Here is a 21186-nt window from a genome sequence, read left to right on the forward strand (position 1 = left end):
GAGCTAGAGTTTCCATCAATTTGATGTATCTTGTCCTCTTGGAAAACAGGCTTGTTTTAAAATCAGCATGGTGCCATAAAAAGCCAAGAGGCTTGTCCATCCATTTCAAACCGCCAAGCATATTATTGTTAATGAGCCCTATATGGTGCCTATCTTTACAGCCTGGGAACAGGGGAGAGCCAGACAAGGAGCAACTTCCATAAATATTATCTTTGGAGGACTCTAGATAGATATTAGACATAGAACCCCATATTAAATTAAACCGAGTTACAGGAGAGATAAATGCAGCTCAAAGTCAACATACCAGCTCTGGGAGATGAGATATTTTGTATTATATCTGGAGAGATTTTGAAAGAATAATGGTTCATAGTGGAATATAATATATGCACCTTCATCAAGAAAGAACCAAAACTTAAATTACTTTGGTACAATAAATAAAACCCGAAAACAACAGCAACAACAAACACAAGGCAGCATATTTCACCTACACTCTGCCTTTTTTGTTTGTCCATAGGGGGCCATTCAAATGCTTCAGGTATAATTCCATTTTAAAAAGTATTGGGTGTGATAGCCAGTGAAATTGGCCCATGAGGAATGATTTTGACATCCTGTGTATTTGTATTGTGTTAAGTGGTAGTGCAGGTCTATATGTCTCAATGTTGTGCTTTTCTTATTGGTAAAGGAGCGGGAGAGCAGGGGGAATGTTCTTGTAGAAGAGTCAAGTATGGGAGAGTCAACACAAAAAAGACAGAAAGAACTTAAGCTCAATAAATGGTTGATTTCTGTCACGAAATCTTTCTTCACATATGGCAATGGATTCCAATATATTGTCTGTGATGTCCCAAGAACTAAATTCTGGCATCTCCAATTATCAGAATCTATGTACAGAAGAAATTTCTGTAGTTAACTAGGAAAATGAGTGAAGCCTGGGAAACTGGCCTCTTGTAAGTCAACAGTAATGCTGATTTACCATCAGCTTATCAGGTACTTAGGAACTGAGGACTTGGCAGCACAAAGAATCAACAACCAATAGTCAGCCATCAACACCCTAATCAACCAATAGGTAGGCACACCCAACCAGGCACCACATAAATACGATGCATAGAACAGCCCTACTTCTCTGGTAGAGAAAAGTTCCCTGAGGAGAAGCTCCAGCATGAGCCAAAAGCTCAGAAGACTAAGCTACTGGTCCTAGTGAATGACCCAGATTGGATCCTGCAACATTATCCTGGGATACATATATTTGCCTTCATTCATGAGATGAACTTCTACTTAGAAGCCCTGATAATTTCTGCCCATGAAAGTATGTAAGTGGACAGTATTCATCTACTGTACATTAACCTTTCAGTTTTCTGACTTCTGGAAGCTTCAGCCAACAACTCTCATCAACTCCCAGCTGCCAGGTCATGCAGCTTTTAACATATCTGAAGAGCACCAAGTCGGGGAATGCTGCATTCTAGGAAGCTTTGTTTGGTTTGTCTCAAAGAAACATTGATCATCTCATCTCCTTAAAGCAGAGCTGTGGATCAAAATGAAGACTTCCTTCAAAGCAGTAAGTGAAATCCAGGGACTCCTGAAGCATTCCGAAGATTCAACAGCTTTTCTACTGCTTTCAGCAAAATAGAACGTTGCAGCTTAAATTCCTTATATGAAGAACAGTGAGGAGATCTTGAATGTTACGACAGCCTCTTTGATACTGATGTAAGCAGTTGTCCATTAGGATTTATCTCTTTAATTACATTCTTTGCCTAATGGAGCTGTTTTTGAGGTGGCAAGACTAAGGTTACTTTGGCTCCATTCACTTCCTCAGTCATCAACTTTGCTAGCACATCTAGCCATATGCCCTTACTTTTCTCTCTGTTGTACTAATAGAATGTTACAGTTCTTTGCTGGCTTTGTCAACCCAACTGGGATCTCAATATTCTAAATATACTTCATGTTGCACGATTGTAACAGGTTTAAATCTCTTGACGATGAGTGAAATGGACATCAGGCTAACAGTTCACTGGCTCAAATTCTCAGGATTGCTTATCTCTGTGTCATTCTATCCCAATGTGATATTCCTGCTCTCACTTCCTCTCCTAAATTTCTAACAAATAATATGGCCACTAAGCAATAACAAATTGACAAACAAACCTTGCCCATGATGTTTTCTTTTTCTTTTTCAGAGAACATCAATTTAGTAATCATTTATGCCACCAATCTTTCTGGCATGCCAGAAAACCCAGTGGTCAGAACAAGCATCATAGCTAACCACTAGAATAGAATAGAACAGAGATGGAAGGGACCTTGGAGGTCTTCTAGGCCAACTTCCTGCTCACGCAGGAAAACCTATCCCATTTCAGACAAATGGTTGTCCAATCTCTTCTTAAAAACTTCCAGTGTTGGAGCATTCACAACTTCTGAAGGCAAGTTGTTCCACTGATCTATGGTTCTAACTGTCAGGAAATTTCTTCTTAGTTCTAGGTTGCTTCTCTCCTTGATTAGTTTCCACCCATTGCTCCTTGTCCTGTTCTCAGGTGCTTTGGAGCATAGCTGGATTCACTCTTCTCTGTGGTAACCCTTGAGATATTGGATATAATGTCACCCCTAATCCTTCTCTTCATTAAACTAGGTAAAGGTAAAGGTTCCCCCGCACATGCGTGCTAGTCGTTTCCGACTCTAGGGGCCGGTGCTCATCTCCGTTTCAAAGCCGAAGAGCCAGCGCTTGTCCAAGGACGTCTCCGTGGTCATGTGGCTAGCATGACTAGACGCCAAAGGCGCACGGAACGCTGTTACCTTCCCACCGTAGTGGTCCCTATTTTTCTACTTGCATTTTTACGTGCTTTCGAACTGCTAGGTTGGCAGAAGCTGGGACAAGTAACAGGCGCTCACTCTGTTACGTGGCACTCGGGATTCGACCTGCCAAACTGCCGACCTTCTGATCGACAAGCTCAGCGTCCTAACCCACTGAGCCACCACGTTCATTAAACTAGACATACCCAATTCCAACAACCATTCTTTATATGTTTTAGCCTGCAATCCCCTGATCATCTTTGTTTCTCTTCTCTGCACTCTTTCTAGAATCTCAACATCTTTAAGTACACTCTATAAGGATAAGACAGTGGATATACTTTTTAATTCTATCTAGAAAATTTCCCAATGTATCCTCAAATTAGCACCCACTGAAGTGGGGAGTGAGGGGATTCTTCCAAAGAAGTTGAAAAAGAAGAGAAAACTTTATTTTTAATACTATTTTTCAAACCTGATATTTTTAATTGAAGTAGGCTACTTTTTGCACTTTTTTGTGAGCTTTTTGCCAGACAATTTGGAAGGTATTGTACTGTTCATTAGTATTGTTGTATTAAACTCTGCTTTTTCCATTGTGGTAAGACCCTTTAAAGCATTCAAATAAAACTTGGCAGTGTTAACATTTTTTACAGGTCGAACCTCCATATTTTCAAAAAACTGGAACCAATTCACATGTTTGGAAATTTCCCCATTAAAGCCTATGGATACATTTTCTTTTGAAACAGTTCTTGAATTGGCTCTAATTGCCATTTAGATGCACATTTTGACTCTTGTATTCTCAATTCAAATCAAATCAGGGTTGATTTGCACAGGTCTGATCTTTGTACGCAGTATATGTTATACAGTTAAGTTCATGTGTGCAAAGCATGTGCAAGATGACTTCTTGTTATCTTGGCAAGGTATTTTGTGTATTGGAGGAAATAATATTTGCTTCCTGAAAGTTTGGTGACAATAGTTTGCTTAGTTTATGGGAACTCCTCAGATATGTTTAGTAGGGATGCATGCAAAACAGGTGCATAGGAGCTTCAGGATGGCTACAGGATATGCCAAAATTAGCAATCTATAAGCAATTCAGAAACTTCACTTTTAAAACTAGAAAGACACCTTGGTTTGCAAAGCATCCTAAAGGAAATTATTGTTTTGAAGCAAGACATTCTTTTGAAGTTTTGCACAGTGTACTGTAAAGCACAGTAGAGAAGAATCCACAGGACTTTAAAAATACATCAAAGTATCATTATAAGAAACACAGTGTTCTTCATGCAAAAAGTTAACACCTTGCAACTAATGGTCCGGTTAATGAAGGCTGAGCAGCAGTACAAACACTTGAAGTGCTATATTAATGACATCCACATTTATACTAGAAGTGTTTATCATGATTAATGTTAATGCAGTTGATAAATATCAAAGGAATTAATAATGATTAAACCCATAATTTTGACATATTACTCCTGTGAGAAATATGAAAATGGTAAAGTGTTTTCGTTGGCTTTGTAATGAAGTTGAAAGCTGAAGGAGAAAGCAATACAACTTTTTCAGAGGATTTGTACAGTATCCAAGAATTTTCATATCAAATTTATGGTTAGCCATCAGCACTGTTCTTCAAGATTCAATGCTAGCAACTACACATTTAATGAACTGTTACATTAAACTATCTCTTCTGTGTGTATATATGCTGTCAACTTTGACTAGATGCATATATTTTTCTAGTCATGGGCATTCACTCATTTCTTAGAAAATTTAGAGTGTGTTGAAAATTCATAAATTCAGCAAGGGTTGAAGAAAATTAAATAAAGATTGGATTTGAGTCAGGAATCAGACATGCAACACTAATTCAAAGCCAGAATTTTTTTTTATTAATTTTATTAAAAGATATACTCTGAATATTGACTTTTCCTTTACTACTGATAGAGTAATTGGACTAAATTATATTGAGTCAGTTGGGGAACCATATTTGAACTTTCCATAAAAAGAGGACAGTTGGGAGATGAAGCATCTAATAACTCAGCTTACATTAACATGCCCTCAATATTAACTTCCCATAGTTCTTACTTCATTGTCATGTTGCAGCAGTATTAGCATATTCACACTAATATCAACATTTGGATCTACATTGTCAGGATAAAAAACAGGGACGTTTTTGCCCAATGTGCTGAGTTTAGACTAAATTTATTTTTTAGGGTTAATACAGCAACTAAGTTAAGCCTAAATACAATCAAATAATTTCAAATATTTTCTAACTGGTTCAGTTGTAAACATAATGTAAATGGTTAAAAATAACGTAAAACACAATTTCATTTGTCTAAAATATAAGATCAGATTTACCATTTGGCCCACAAAAGTAAGTCTAGTACAGTTGATCAATGGTTTTAACAATAGTTCAATAGTAGTTTTCTCAAAAAAGGAGGAACTAATATACGTTTACTCTGCCAAATATAGTAATTTGAATTTTAGAATTTTTCACATCAGAATGTGAAATTGTAACTAGGCTGCCAGAAGGCCCTCCAAACCTTCATTTTTCATATGGTATTGGATGTTGTGTACCAAGAAGAGGTTGCTTTAATAACAGTGCACAGTGCCAATGGGATGGGAATGCCAATGGGATGGGAAGAAGGGAAGAGGAAAAAGGAAGAAGATAAAAACAAAATCCTACAATTCCCACAGTGAAAAGTCGCTTGCATACTAAGAAGAGGGAAGGTATCTCCTGAATGTGATAGGTGGCATGGCTTCTGTTGCTCCTGGTTTTATAACTCTCCTTCCTCCTATTCTCTTCTTTTCACAATGATCACACCTTGCTCTAACCTGAAAAACACTTCCATAACACTGCCTCTTTGCCTCCCAACTCCTGTTCTCTCCATAAGGAATGTGTCTTTCTTGCCCTTGGGCTAACAGCAGCTACAGTTGGAAGAAGAGGTTTTTCACATGATAGAGTAAGCACTCTTGAACTATCAGGGAGCGGAGGCATCGCTGAAGGAATGTGCTATACTTTTCTTGAAAACCTCTTGTGGAGTTAGATTAGAAAAAGACATGGCTACTGCATGCAGTTGGAGAGCTCAAGTCAATATTTTTAAACTTGGTTCAACATTGCACTACACCAGGGGTGTCAAACTCAATTTCATTGAGGGCCACATCAGCATTGCGGTTGCCCTCAGGGGGCTGGGTGGGTGTGGCCTGGGTGGGTGTGGCCTACTGGGTGGGCGTGGCTAGAGTGTGTATGGCCTACTGGGTGAGCATGGCCAACTCTACATCGTTCGCATCAAGGGTGCCTCTGGGGGCGTGGGCAGGAGTGGGACAGATCTGAGGGTCTCTGGCAGAAGGAGGGTCTCTGGGCCAGGGACAAGGCAGTGGGGGCCGTTCCCTCACTGTTTCCAGGATGGCTTCACGGGCCACATGAAACCACTTTGCGGGCCGGATCCGGCCCCCGGGCCTTGTGTTTGACATGTCTGCACTACACTGTGATTCATTAACAATGACTTGATTACTAATACACCATTGGCTGAGTTTACAAATTGCATTAACTAAATCCAGACATTAATGTTACTACTTAATGCAGTGTGTCAACCTACCCATTTTCTGTGACCACCATATGTATTTAAACACAAAAGCCTGTTTTATTTAGATACTAAACTCCAACACTGGGCAGCTTCAAGAAAAATCTGAGAAATCTGTATCTTATCTGGTTCAACATTGCACTACACCAGGGGTGTCAAACTCAATTTCATTGAGGGCCGCATCAGCATTGCGGTTGCCCTCAGGGGGCTGGGTGGGTGTGGCCTGGGTGGGTGTGGCCTACTGGGTGGGCGTGGCTAGAGTGTGTATGGCCTACTGGGTGAGCATGGCCAACTCTACATCGTTCGCATCAAGGGTGCCTCTGGGGGCCTGGGCAGGAGTGGGACAGATCTGAGGGTCTCTGGCAGAAGGAGGGTCTCTGGGCCAGGGCCAAGGCAGTGGGGGCCGTTCCCTCACTGTTTCCAGGATGGCTTCGCGGGCCACATGAAACCACTTCGCGGGCCGGATCCGGCCTCCAGGCCTTGTGTTTGACATGTCTGCACTACACTGTGATTCATTAACAATGACTTGATTACTAATACACCATTGGCTGAGTTTACAAATTGCATTAACTAAATCCAGACATTAATGTTACTACTTAATGCAGTGTGTCAACCTACCCATTTTCTGTGACCACCATATGTATTTAAACACAAAAGCCTGTTTTATTTAGATTCTAAACTCCAACACTGGGCAGCTTCAAGAAAAATCTGAGAAATCTGTATCTTATCTGGATTTATTATAATTTATAATAACTACTCATATATTTTTGTTCTCAGTGTTGTATTCGAATGTTGCATGTTGCTCTCATAAAAGAAACAACTGCCATTGCCCCTTTTATGTGTCCCATTTGAAGAATAGAAACTCATGCTGTGTGAAGAAAGTCTACTTTTTCTGTATGATCAAAGAGAAGAAAAAAAATATATAATTTGAAAGAAAAAAACAAGAGATGTGTGGTACATTTTTTTGTGTAGAGACGTTCTGCTGCTGACAGAACTTTGTAACAACAAACTGAACTGAAAATGAACAATCAAGGAAACAAATTTCTCTGAACTATGAATATGTAGATTTTGTCAAGAAAAGATTAAGATAACAGCAAAAAAACAGATCTGGTCAGAAACTCTCTTAGGCTTGGAAGCTGGTCAGTGGCTTTGGACCAGTCACTATATTTTAGCCCTAGACTAGGACCCTGAAAACCAAATCTGTCTATAATCTAGAGTCAACCAGAATGGTAGACTACAGTCCATAACCTTCTGTGAAGTGGCTGTGGACTGATGTTTTAGGTGGAAGAGAGTTATAGGATGCTATATGTATTTGTTTAGGAATGTGAGCTGGGCAAAGTTTACAAAATGGCTACCATCCTACCCATGTGCAAAATCTGCCTGTGTGTTGCTGACCACCTAATAACCAGGGCAAATGGAATAACTTCTTCCATAATATTTGTTTCATAATCTCCATGGCTGCCATCTTCTTCCAAATGGCTTACCAGGATAAGGCATAACAGTTAGCAAAGATACCTAAAAAGAAAGTATATTATCCTTTAGACCTGTTTAAGTCTTTCTCTCTCTCCAGGATTTAAAAAGGATATCTTTTTATATAATTGATTGAGGTAATTGATTTCTCCTTTTGCCAATTTCTCCTGCCTGAGTATAAAATTTGAGTAAACTTCCTTCTGTCACCCCTAACAGATTCACAATCCACACAAATGCAGAAAGATCTTGCTGTTTGGTAGTTGGGAGGACTCTGTTTTAAGAGAAGTAGAACACTTATTTTTCTCCCTTTCGATCCCTAAACTTTCAAATGTAAATCGAATTCCTTTTTTGAAGAGTTATTCCTCCTCACAAAATGATTGGCAGTGCTGAAATAAAGCCTACAAGAAAATAGTGACTCTTAACTTGGAAGGGTGGCTTAGAAAACATGGCTTTTTCTTCTCATTTGAAATGCTACCCTGATGGCTTTTTTTAATTATCTTGCAGACCACAATTTAAGGCACCTTCCCAATGAAGTTTTGTACCATCTTTGGGATAGAATATTATCACAATTTAATTTGTTTTGGGAGACTGAATCAATTTATTTCAGGCACTGGTTCACTTTATTGGGAAGCATAGCAAAGTTTGGGACATTATTTTGAACTGTTGCAGTTCTGAAGCCTCAGTGGGTGCTCTGTTTTCCCGCTGGTAGACATTCTTGCCCTGCTCTGTTTCCCAGCTTCTAGGCCTTGACCGACTATTATTTTCGCCCCAGGAGTTTCAGCATCTTGATCCTGGAGGTTATCTCTTTCTTCATGTATACATTATTCAGAAGTGGATTGTTCCCAACAGAGTCATCTTAGCAATATGAAATCTTGGTGAAAGCTATTAGGAAAAGCGCTTAGTTGCAAAATTGCTGAATATGTTATTATTCTACCTTTTCATATCACAAGGGCTTTGTAAACCAGTACTGTAGAGAAAACATAGCTACATGGCTAGGAGTTCTTTAGGGGAGTTCCATACTGTTATTTATGTATTTTACAGTCAACTTTCATTCACATAGCTTCTCCTCATAGAAGCATTTCATGACTACTTGCCTGCCTGCTTGCCTGCCTGTATGTCTACCTACCTACCTACCTAGCTAGCTACCTACCTACCTACCTACCTCTCTCTGTCTCTCTCTGTCTCTGTCTCTGTCTCTGTCTGTCTCTCTGTCTCTCTCTCTCTGTCTCTGTCTCTCTGTCTCTGTCTCTCTGTCTCTGTCTGTCTCTCTGTCTCTCTCTGTCTCTCTCTCTCTGTCTCTCTCTCTGTCTCTCTGTCTCTCTCTCTCTCTGTCTCTCTGTCTCTCTGTCTCTCTCTCTCTCTCTCTCTCTCTCTCTCTCTCTCTCTCTCTATCTATCTATCTATCTATCTATCTATCTATCTATCTATCTATCTATCTATCTATCTTTTATCTATCATCTATACCCAGGTCATTCCAAGCAGATAAATGTAGATAACAAACATGTTTCCTGACTAGCAAGATGTTATCAATTATTTTATTTTCATTTTAGGTAGAGTGGGGTTGATGGGATTATTGTCAATCCAGGAAGTAAAGAGGGTTAATGTTAATTGGCTCATCGACCTATTCTTTGGGTTTTGAGTTGTCAGCTATTTTCAAATGATGAAGTGATGTAGGAGCATTTAATTTTGCTGATTTTCTTCTGACCCCATCTCATTTTCCACTCTTCTCAACTGAAAAAAATGCTCTTTCAATTCATTTTCTTCACACAGATTAAGAAATAAGGGATTTGAATTATGCAAGCTATATACTCCCTTCTCTTTTACCAAAAATGGAGTGCAAAGTAGTGGTTTTCATTTTTACACTGAAATATTATATATGTTTACTTAGAAGTAAGAATTTTTTCAATACTTTAACTTAGCCTTAAAAATGTTTAAACTAATGTACAACAAAAGCAAGGCATATCCATTCAGAACTAAGTTCTCGGAATATCTTTTCAAGTAGGTATATTAGAACTTTAATCCTTGTCTAATGATGATGTCTTGAAATTTTGTGTTGCCTATTTTGTCAATGTGTTGTTATTTCTTGTTGTATATTCTTATTAGACTTTAGACTACCTAGAATCTTTTTTGATCTAGTACAGGGGTGTCAAACTGCCGTCCTGTAGGCTGGATGCATCATAATGAAACTGCGCCCACCCTATTGCTGGCAATGGAAAAAAAGTCACAATACATCGCAACATGTCACATGATGCTGCGAGTTTGACACCCCTGATCTATTAGCCTTCTAAATGATGATGCAATGATGCTGTACATTCAGCACAGTATTACATGACATTACATTGTCTTCCTTTTTACATATGTAATTGTTATTAAGTTTAATTAATATTTTTATCAACTTTACCTTATTTAAATGGTCTCTGCTTCTCTGAAAAATCAAATAAGTAAATAGGATTATTTTATTATCTTCTCTATGTTTATTCATCTTTACTTCTATACATATAATCTACCTGGGAATAGCCATTCTTCTTCATTATTACTGTGGGGAATTACTTTAGAAATAAATTTGAGTAGGACTATATCTCGTATCATTAACCTCCTTTCAGAACTCAGGTATTACTGCACTCACAACTAACTCCAACTGTATTCAGTGGGCTTGTAGTGTATTGCAGCTTAATGTTGGTACACAGAATAGCTGGTAGCTGGCATTTCAATACATTCCCTGTCAAACAGGTTTATGCACACTTCATTAGACAGTTTGCATGCCAAAACAAGCAAGAGTAGGAGAAAGCTGCAAGAAAAAGCATAAATAATATACATACACACAAAGACAGAGAGAGATAAACACACCACACAGAAACACACAGGGAGGAGGGGAGAAAAGAGAGAGAGAGAGAGAGAGAGAGAGAGAGAGAGAGAGAGAGAGAGAGAGAGAGAGAGAGAGAGAGAGAGAGAGAGAATACATACAAGTTACAAGTTACATACAAGTATTCTAAGAAAATTCGGGAAAGCTTAAGCTTAATGAATTGAGTTTGATAAAGCATGCTAACAAGAACAAGGTTTTCTTTATCTATGATTAAGTTAGAAGAAAGAAAGAAAAATCAGTATACAAACAGTTCACTGAAAATAACACACTGCTAATAATTAAGAAACAAAAGATAAAACTATTCAATTCCTATTTCAGTTCTGTTATCTCTGAGAAGGGTATCTGTTTTACAAAGCTATTTTCAAGAATAGGATCAAGGTTTGAAATTGGTAAAAACATGGCCAGGGTGCGGACTGATCCATTTTCTGTGTAAATCATAGAGAATTAGTCTCTTGAGAATACTTCAATGATTACCCAAAACTACATATATAAGCATGCATGGACATATGCATGTATAATCAGACCTCTAATCAAATTTTACAGTAGATAATCCTGCTTTTAACACTGATCCTATATCTTACTATATTCCTGAAATATGTAGATATTTCTGCCTGGAATGAGGTTCATCCAGATATCCAGATGGCTCACTAATACATGAAATTTGGTGTCTTATATTGAGATTATTATGGTCATGAATTATATGACTTTAGGAGGTAATCAACCAAAATCCCAAATTGGAAATTCCAGGTTTAGAAGAAACCAAACACCAACCATTGGACAAGAATCAGGGCTTTTGCTCCAGAGGCATTTAGTTTGATTTAGATTAATTAACCTCTGCACATTAGATTATTTAAACACTTTCCTCCTCACACATACTTTCGATTACACTTTATCTATTTTTGCTGTCCGAAAAAATCATTTCGTAGAATAGAGAAGCCAAGAGAGTATTTTAAATTGCATACTTTATTCATGCAGGATATTAGCCCTCCCTGGTGGTTCTCAGTGGTACCATATGTGAAGTTAGAGCATGGATTAAGCTGAACATAGCAATCACTTCCCTCCAGATGCACCTTGCACATAAATGATCTACAGCACTCAGCAAGCATTCTTTCAGGCTACTGCTGATATTCACAGCGATAGACCGCTGAGAAATCCCATTGAAACACTATTTTAGAACCATTAAAGATAGATTTATGGGTTGTATAAAATATATGAGAATAAATTATGATTGAACTACTGGTGGCAATGATATAAATGTGAAGTTCATCTGGTAGTTTAACATTAAATACTCCAGGGTGAAAGAAGGAAGCCTGACATCATTTAATGGCATTGCATTCCAAAGGCTAAAATTCTATATGCGTTTCTTTCACTTTTATCTTGATCAACTCAGGAAAGGAAGGAAATGGGAGTCACGTTAAGGTCTCAGGTACAATTCTTTTTCTAGTTATCCTGGACAAGGAAGATTATTTATGCCCACAGTAAACACATTGCTCATTGCTATGCACCTCTACGGAGTAAAAGCATGTATGCTAAATAACTTGGCACATCAGGACTCACTGATGATGGTCTTTAATCATCCCTTGCTGTAAAAGTCAAAAGGGAATTAACTCTGAGGATCTTTAGTTTTGAATCAAGCAACAAATCTTTCTGATCCTCAAATGGAACCCAATGTTTTACGTCTGCATTTGGAAACCTCTTTTGAATCAAGACTTGGGTAGAGTTGTTTCCACTTGCGGGGATGACCTGAAAACTTTATTCAGGCAGAACTTTTTGGGCACCAGGGACCAGTTACGTGGAGAGCAGCTTTTCTGTGGACTGGAGGGGGCATGGTTTTATGTGCTGCCTGGATCCCACGGATGGGGCTTTGCTTGTTTGTGTGGCCCAGTTGCGGGCATGCTGCAGCCTGGTACCAGTCAACAGACCAGGGGTTGGGGACCCCTGCTATAGGGCATGCCAAACCCTATAGTTGGATTAGGGAAATTGTGGATCTCTATATGATGCCAGGCTATATATTGCAACCATTCAGCTGGTGTGCCCAATAGTAAGGATGCTTGACATACAGCAACATGTGAAGTACCACAGTTTCCTACTCCTACTGTAAGCCATATAAAATTGCATTACTGTTACAAATATACCATGCCACTTTTGCAAATGTTCACACAGTTTAACGCAGTACGCAACCTATTGGTTTGTTTTTTTGTTGTTCTTTAATTGTGTCCAGTTCTCTGAGACTGCCTGCAAGTTTTCCTGCTGTTTTCTTGGTTAGGTTTTTCAGAAGTGGTTTGCCATAGCCCCCATCCCATAGCTGAGAGAAAGTGATTGCCTCAAGGTCAACCAGCTGGCTTTGTGCCCAAGGCAGGACTAGAATTCACAGTCTCCCAGTTTCTAGCTTGATGCCTTTGCCACTGCACCAAGTGGCTCTCTACTTGTTTGGTAAGTACATTAATTGGTCATAAATCATAGTTCTAAGTGCTTGCAGTCTAACCATTAAAAAAATTCTCAACGGCATAAAGGAATATGGGCCAAATTCAGACTAAAGTTACAAAAAGACAAAGAAGTTGTAGGTCTATTACAAATCAAAGGAGAAGAGGTCATCTGGCCACATGTGATGAAAAGAAAGCAAAATATTTTAACACATTTTTTTAATGTCTGTCTTTACCCAGAAGGGAAACAAACTCCTGTATTGGATAGCCTTATGCTAGTAGTAGAAGAAGAACTGCTCAGGATTGGTGAGAGCATAAAAGAATACTTCAATAATTTAAATAAACTTAAATCTCCAATGCCAAATTACTTCCGAATGGAAGGAAGGAACTAGTAGAAGTGATTGCAAGACCATTAAACTATAATTCTTGAGAACCTGGAAGAGATGAAATGGGTCCTTATCAGAAGAAGGAGGAGGAAGGGAAGGGAATCCAGGAACTTATAGACTTCTCAAAGACTTTTCTAACATTTTACCAAGTCATACATCTGGGAACTAAAAAATTGAATGACACAGCAAGAGGTTGGGGGAGATCTGGTTTGGCTGTAGTACATCTTGAAATGATCTAAGAACTGATAAATTATTTTGAGTATAAAGATACCCAAGTACTGGTTATTCTACTGCATAGTACTGCTTTGCAATATGATTATTGTCTACTATCATTACTTAATTTTTTTTATTTGACCCTCTCTGTTACCACCCTGTAACTCAAATTTCTACTTAGCTCTGTATTTGCTTGTAATGTTTTGATCTAGCTACTGCTTGTCCTCTTGGTTAGGTTTATCTCTCTGATCTATCTCTGGCCATGAATCCCAACTATAATCTATTTCAAAATTATGTCAGATTGTGGCAGTCTTTGAAAAGCATCACAAATTTAAACTTATTACCCTAAGAATTTGTCTTGCAATGAATGATTTGTGATTTAAGACAAAGCAATCAGTTTGTTTAAAAGAACACACACAATTAACTGGGTTCGTGCAATGCACAAGCCAGAGAAATCTCATACATGGTTTACAGAAGGCACAATCTGAAAATCTTGAACTGAGCAAAGGATTGTTGATTTAGAATTCCCATGTGTCCAGCTTTCCTAAGAATCACACCAAGATTCAGTGTGAATTTGTCTATAATTAGTAAAATAAAAGAGGAGTTATATAAATCTTACAACATCATCCTTAGAATATGATCCCCATAGCATACTTTTAAAAATAACCACCAGCTGCCATAATTTAGCAGGAAGACTGTGCCTCCAAAATGTTTAGAAAGGCAATGCCCTTATTCCAGGTATGCAATAGTGGATTAATTGTGCTATAAAATTGGTCTGCTAATGATATTTAATTTAACTAAAGGGGATGCACTTACATAAAATATAGTTTAAATTGCAGGTACTTAAATTTAGGTTGACATTGGTGGAAGTCAATACTCTTTTGAAGCCTGCTAACTAGGAAGCCTATGACACATCATAATTGCAGTAGCAATCCTGGCCATCTTGAAATTTCTTGTGTGTGACAAATCTTAGAACAATATATGTTTGTGACTCCTGGCTTGAGTCTTAACAAATATCCTCCTGCTTCTTGACTGTGGATTTGAAGTAAGGTGCTTTGTATATTCTAGGTGCATTACAGTTTGGATGGAACAAATATGACTTTCATGACCCTGTGTAGCCAATCAAGGAGATAACCTTGGTGGAGATAGGCAGGAACTGTTATATAAGCAAAGAGAGCTAAAACATCCCTTAAATTCTGAGAAACAACGCAGTATTAAGCAGAGATGGAGACTGACTCCTCCCTGACTCCCTGGGAAATAAGGAGGAGATAGGGAAGAGAAAATGCAACCAAGCTTGCAAGATTCTGTTATTGTAGCCTATCTCAGTATAGTTCATTTCTTCCAGTGGAGTCTATTTCTTGATCTGGTTTACCCTGAAGGAGCTGATATCAATCTTGCAAGCCTCATTGCACTTTACCTCCCTCTTGCAACACTGGTAATTTTCCAGTTGGGTTATCCCAATGCATTGTACACTGGGACTGCCTGTGAGAACGGTCCACTAACTTTAGTTAGTTCAAAATTGAGCAGCTAGACTTCTCAGTGGGACTAGCTAATACGAACCCATTATGTCAATATGCCAGCTCTACTGCTGTCAGCCCATTTCTGGACTTAATTCAAAATAGTGGTTCTTTCAAAATATTTTCTTCAGTTTCCCAATCTAGCCCCCAATCCTGGGATGTCTTGTATTTTGTATTATAAAATCCGTGTATTTTCCAGAAGTGACCCTTCTACACTTTTCCAGAATAACCAAGGCTGATTAGATGATTGGGTGATCTAGTGAAAAGAAGCACTAGTGGTGACATGATAGCAGTGTTCTAATATTTGAGGAGCTGCCACACCGAAGAGTGAGTCAACCTACTTTGCAAAACACCAGAAGGCAAGACAAAAAGCAATGGATGGAAACTGAACAAAGAGACAAGCAACCTAGAACTAAAGGGAAATTTCCTAACACTGAGACCAATCAACCAGTGGAACGATTTGTCTTCAGAAGTTGTGGGTGCTTCAGCACTGGAGATTGGACAACCATTTGTTAAAAATGCTATAGCAGGAGACCTCCAGAGTCCCTTCCAACTCTGTTATTCTGTTAGGTATTACTGCCAGTTGAGCATCAAACTAGATTGCCTCAGATCTGTTTGACTGATAAACTATTTGTAACTCAGGGTTGAACCTTGGTGCTCTCTGAACTTTTTCTTTTGCAGAAAGAATTTCATTACCAAACTAGGTAACATCATTTGTGCCTGAGGGAATAGAGTTTGCTTTCTATTAACATACCACTGATATGCCTTGTCAGTGTTGGTGGGAGTATTCTTGGTGATTCCTTCATTAGGCTGCTCTTTACTAATAGATAGTTTTGCTGAGTTGGTAGTTCCTTGATTGCGGTATTGCTAACTTCTTGACTGTTGGTCTAATGTTAATCTTGGTGTCAATCTTTGCTTAACTGGGTGTTGATTGGTGAGGAGGTGTTTTGGTCTTTTTGTTTCCTTTTTGGCTTTTTGATTATCTCTTTCTGAATGCTAAGTAGATGTTGTTTATCTCTATGTGCTTGCTGGTGGCTGATTTGTCCAAGTGCCAGGCCTCTAGGGACTCTCTAGTGTTTTGGGATTTGGCTTGATCTAGAATTCTCAGTTTCCTAGTTAGAATTGTGGCTGTCTGTCCATGTGTTGTGAAATTATGGAGTTTTCATCATGCCATCTTACGGCTAGTGTTCAGTCCTGAGGATTGCATGAATTATCTTTGACATCTCAATCTGTTTTAGTAATAACTTTCTCAAGGACATTCCACTAATTTATTTGGTTCTGAACCCACTGTTTTCCCCCTTCCTTCTATTTCTCTCAGCCTTGCCAAGCACATTTTGTTTTCCTAGCCCATTCTTAATTTGCATCATGTGTTCACATATGCAAATTTCTGCATCGTATTAACTATTGCCTCAGGGGACCACCCAGTCTTTATGTAGTTAAAACTGATTGACTGCAGTCTAAGACCATCCTGGTAACTGACTCCAAATCCGTAATTCTGTAGTTAGACCTCTTAAATGCTGTATGTAATGGAAAGCCCAGGAGTGGTTTTCATTCCATTAGGAAGGATGCCAGTGTGCTTACCTACCAGTCCCCAACTTTGCCTCCATTCAATCCATTTGCTTCGCTTGTCCTCCAAGTTTAGTTATGAGCCTGCAATATGAATTTGCATCTAGAGGGTTCCAGGCTGAATCTTTCATTTTGTTTGCTTAGTTCAAAAGTTCTCCACTAAGGGCAACAAACAATGACAGTCCTGCCAGCACCAACTGCAACATCTGTTTGCCACATAATTAAGAGTGACAGTTAGTTGGCACTTCTGGATGATTCTCCCTGTCCCCCAAAGTTGGAGTTTCAATGGTTCCTGCATTCTTGAACTCTAGTAAATAACAGGATTTTTCCACAACCTTTTATCCTGCTAGTGTGTTTTGTTCGTGTGGCCCTCTTTTTATCTGAATATAAAACCCTGAAATGGACAGCCCCCATTTCTAGCCATGAATTTTAAACAAAGAGACTGACTTTTAAACCATGTGATGGATATAGATTTGTTTTATTGTTCCTTATCTCTTTCTTCTGGCAACCTAGCAAAGGAAATTAAAACCCTCCATATACAATATTTCCCACATACTTATGTATTTATGAATAGCAGCTCTGTTACTTCATTACAGATTGATGAAAAAAATGGAACAGGTTCTTAGGGCTGTATGCCTATATGCACAAGTCCACACACGTCCACTCACCTACACACATTTCTGCATCTATTTCTCTAGACAAGTGGAGACTTCAAGAAATGAAGTGTCAATACTGGCAATAATGCACAACTAGGATGTGCTAGTGATGGAAATCTCTCTGTCTCTATGTTTCTCTCTCTCTCTCTCTCTCTCTCTCTCACACACACACACACACAGATACAAAATCAAAACAACATAACACAAAACATATAGCTGTGGGTCATAAATAACAGCTAAACATACCAATAAAAAAGTAAAGGAGTCCATGTGGATTTTACTCTATTAGTTGTTGCTGACTTATAGGAGGCGGTGCTCATCTCTGTTTCAAGGCCATTGAGCCAGCACTGTCCAAAAACATTTCCACAGTCATGTGACCAGCCTAACATCATGGAGTGCTGTCACCTTCCCATCAAAGTGGTACCTATTTATCTATTTGCATTTGCATTCTTCTGAATTGCTAGGTTGGCAGAAGCTAAGGTGAGTATGGGAATATGTGGACCTTGTTCTCTCAAATTTGGGCTGCTGGCTTTCTGGCTACCAAGCACAGAATCTTAACTACTGATCCACTGTGCCACAACCTACCAATAGGTATAAGTAAAATGACAAAGAACAAAAAGTCACAGCCTTTAATAAGCAGAGACTAAAAGGCAGAGACCATGAAAGAAAAGATGGCAGGGCACTAAGCTGAAAATGAAAATTCAAAGAAAAATTACAGAGTTGTATTCATTTTATATGCATAGGATCACCAGGAGATTAAGTAGATATACTGTAGATTCACAAGGAAAGGCCAACATCAAGGCAAGCATATCAATATAGTCACGCTCATCAGAAAGTGCTTCATAAATCAGGTCCCTAAGGCCAAGGGTTTCTAAAATATGTCTTATACTACATACATTGGCAGGAAAAGTGTTTATATATAGTCTCAAAAAAGGATGGAGAGGTGCCAAGGTCTCTTTGTCTTCATTTCCACCTTGCCAATTACCGTCTGGCAAAGGATATGTCAATGTACTTCAGCCTTAGCTATTCTACCAATGGCTCAATTAACTCTGACTAAAGTAAGTCAGTGTTTTTCCCCTATTGTATTGCTTATAATCTGCAATTTGAATTCTTAGGATGAACTAAATGTACAGTAAGCAACAAAGTCCAGCGTATTGCAGACTTCAGTAATAGGAGTAGCAAATAAGAATATGATCAAATGGTAGGGATGGGTGAAAGTTTTTTTTAAAGTAGTTATTAATTATCCAGCTGCAATAATGCAACTACATAGGCAGCAAAGAAAGAGCAGATATATAGAGATTAAACAGATGATACTGGAAGATGAATGTGGTTTTAAATTGAAAGAATAAACTTCAGTAATCTATGTTATGCTAATAACACTACCCTGAAGCTGAAAATGCAATGAATTAGAAGCTCTATTAATGAAAGTCAAAAAGCAGAGTGAAAAAAAAGATGGTACTAAAATTAAATACAAAGAAAACCAAACTAACAACAACAAATGCAGCAATCATGCTTAGAACTGACAATTAAGATATTGCAATGGTGGATGGCGGATGCCTCTTAGGATTGACTATCTACACCAGAGGTGTCAAACTGCCAGCCCGCGGGCCAGACGCATCACCAGGAAACCATGCCCACCACATTGCTGGCAATGGGGGAAAAGCTCTGATATGTTGCATGATTTGACATGTCTGATCTACACTAAAGGAACAGTCAAGAAATGAACCACTGGAGAGGACACACAGCTGCAACTGGTCATTGGAGATGAAGAAGAACTACCTCCTCCTCCAGATCTGAGAGCACCTAGGGATGAGAGTAGACAGGTATAACCAGTGCTTTTTTTGTAAAAGAAAAAGGTGCCGGAACTCACACATGTCATACAACCCGCCTTGCCTACCCTACAAGGTTCCATCCAAAAAAGGTGCTGGAACTCTGTTCTGAGCGTTCTATGAGAAAAAAAGCTCTGGGTATAACAAAGGTCAGCCAGGCTACTTTCGAGGAGGCAGCCTTGTCCCTCTTGATGAGCTGCACCAGGATGCAGTTATTTAGCTCAGCAAGTAGAGTGAAATGATGCTGGGAACAACGTATCATTTCCTTGCTGTGTCTTCTTGCCTTGAAATTTGAATTGTGTCTCTTCAACTGTGGAGTTGCCCTGCCCTGTGGACTTGCCTTTGCCTTGGAGACTTGCTTTTGCCTAGTGGACTGGACTTGTCTTTGACTATATATACAGTTAAACATTAAAATCGTTTAGGCAATTATTTCACCATAAGGCACTATGGAAGCCAAAAGTGGACTTTGAAGAAGCAAAATAGGAAGAGTATTGACACATTAGAACTTTGGTGCTGAAAAAGACTCTTGAATATACCCAATATAGTCAAGGGGAAAAAAATCATTGAACAAATCAACTCAGAGCTCTTATTTGAGACACAAATTACCATTTTCAAATTATCATACGTTAGACATATAATATGAATATCTACCTCTCCTGGGAAAACTATAACACTGGGAAAAGTGAAAGGAAAGAAAAGAAGAGGACAACCAACAGCAAGGTGGATGAAATTAATTACAATGATGAAAGATCTGAAGTACTGTGATGGGAAGAGGTCATTATGGAAAAAAAATAATGATCAACAGTGGACATTGACTTGATGGCATACTATCATCAATATTTTAAAGATGTGGCTGAATTGTATTTTTACCACAGAGTAGTACTATAACTTGACACCATATGTCTATGGATGCAGCCCCAAACTACACTATGTTTAACTTTGAACATGTTTTCCTAGCAATCTTCCCAGCTTTATGGCATCTGCATATTTTATAAACATTCCTTCTATTCTGTTATCTAAGTCATTTATGAAGAACAATGGGCCCTGAACAGAACACTGAGGTACACTGTATACACCTTTCCATGTGAATATAGACCTATTTAAGACTATATTTTGGCTGTGCTTGTTCAGTTCATCTAGAATCTATCTTGCAGTGAGATGGTCATCTATCCCACATTGTTCCATTCAGCACAAAGGAGGCTGCAATCTACTTTATCAATTGCCTTTCTACAATCTAATTATGAACCATCCCTTTGTCAGTGTTCATGATGTTGGAGAAAGAAATACCATATTTCAATGTCTTTTAATAGACCCCATGACAGTTAGTGTCAACACCTTATTAATTTCTAAATGCTTGAAGCCCACTGTTTGAGTGCTTGATAGTTTATAACATTACTTAGTATTATTTACTGTAACTCTGACCATTTCAGCCTGATAGGCATAACAAATTGCTTAGAACAAAGATAAATTCCACGTTAGCAGAAATTGTGAAAAAAGAGGAATGTAACAAAATGCCTAAAATATTGATTTTATATTGACATTCAAGACATGTATGAGATCTGAAGGGTAGCAGAAAATATGCAAAGAAAGACAAACAATAAGTCAGAGGATTAAGTTGGGAATCAAGCAGGTTAAACAAATAAGTTTGATAGAGTTGTTGAGTTTAAGAGAAGGAAAACATTAAGATTTTTTTCCCCAGGTTTCAGTGGATGGAATGTGTTTGTGGAGAGATACATGCAAATGATAAAAGTTGTGGAGAATAAGGGCTGGTTATTATAGGTTGCACAATACATAATATAATTAGAAACTAGGTCAACATTTCAGAAATATTTATTGACCTAAACAGAGAAACAGAATGACAGTTATAGTCTAGGTAGTATCTGGCTTAAAACTAGTAACTGTGAGAGGGATCTTGGAGTCCTAAG

The 21186-nt window shown here is 38.5% G+C and overlaps 1 protein-coding gene across 2 annotated transcripts in view; it reads right to left on the reverse strand.

Moving 5' to 3' along the window:
• The window catches only part of GRID2 (glutamate ionotropic receptor delta type subunit 2), a 1067823-nt gene that overhangs the window by 470812 nt on the left and 575825 nt on the right, over nt 1-21186 (reverse strand). The window lies entirely within an intron of this gene.

Source organism: Vipera ursinii (assembly GCF_947247035.1).
Source record: "Vipera ursinii genome assembly, chromosome: 7".
In the NCBI taxonomy this organism is placed as follows: domain Eukaryota; kingdom Metazoa; phylum Chordata; class Lepidosauria; order Squamata; family Viperidae; genus Vipera; species Vipera ursinii.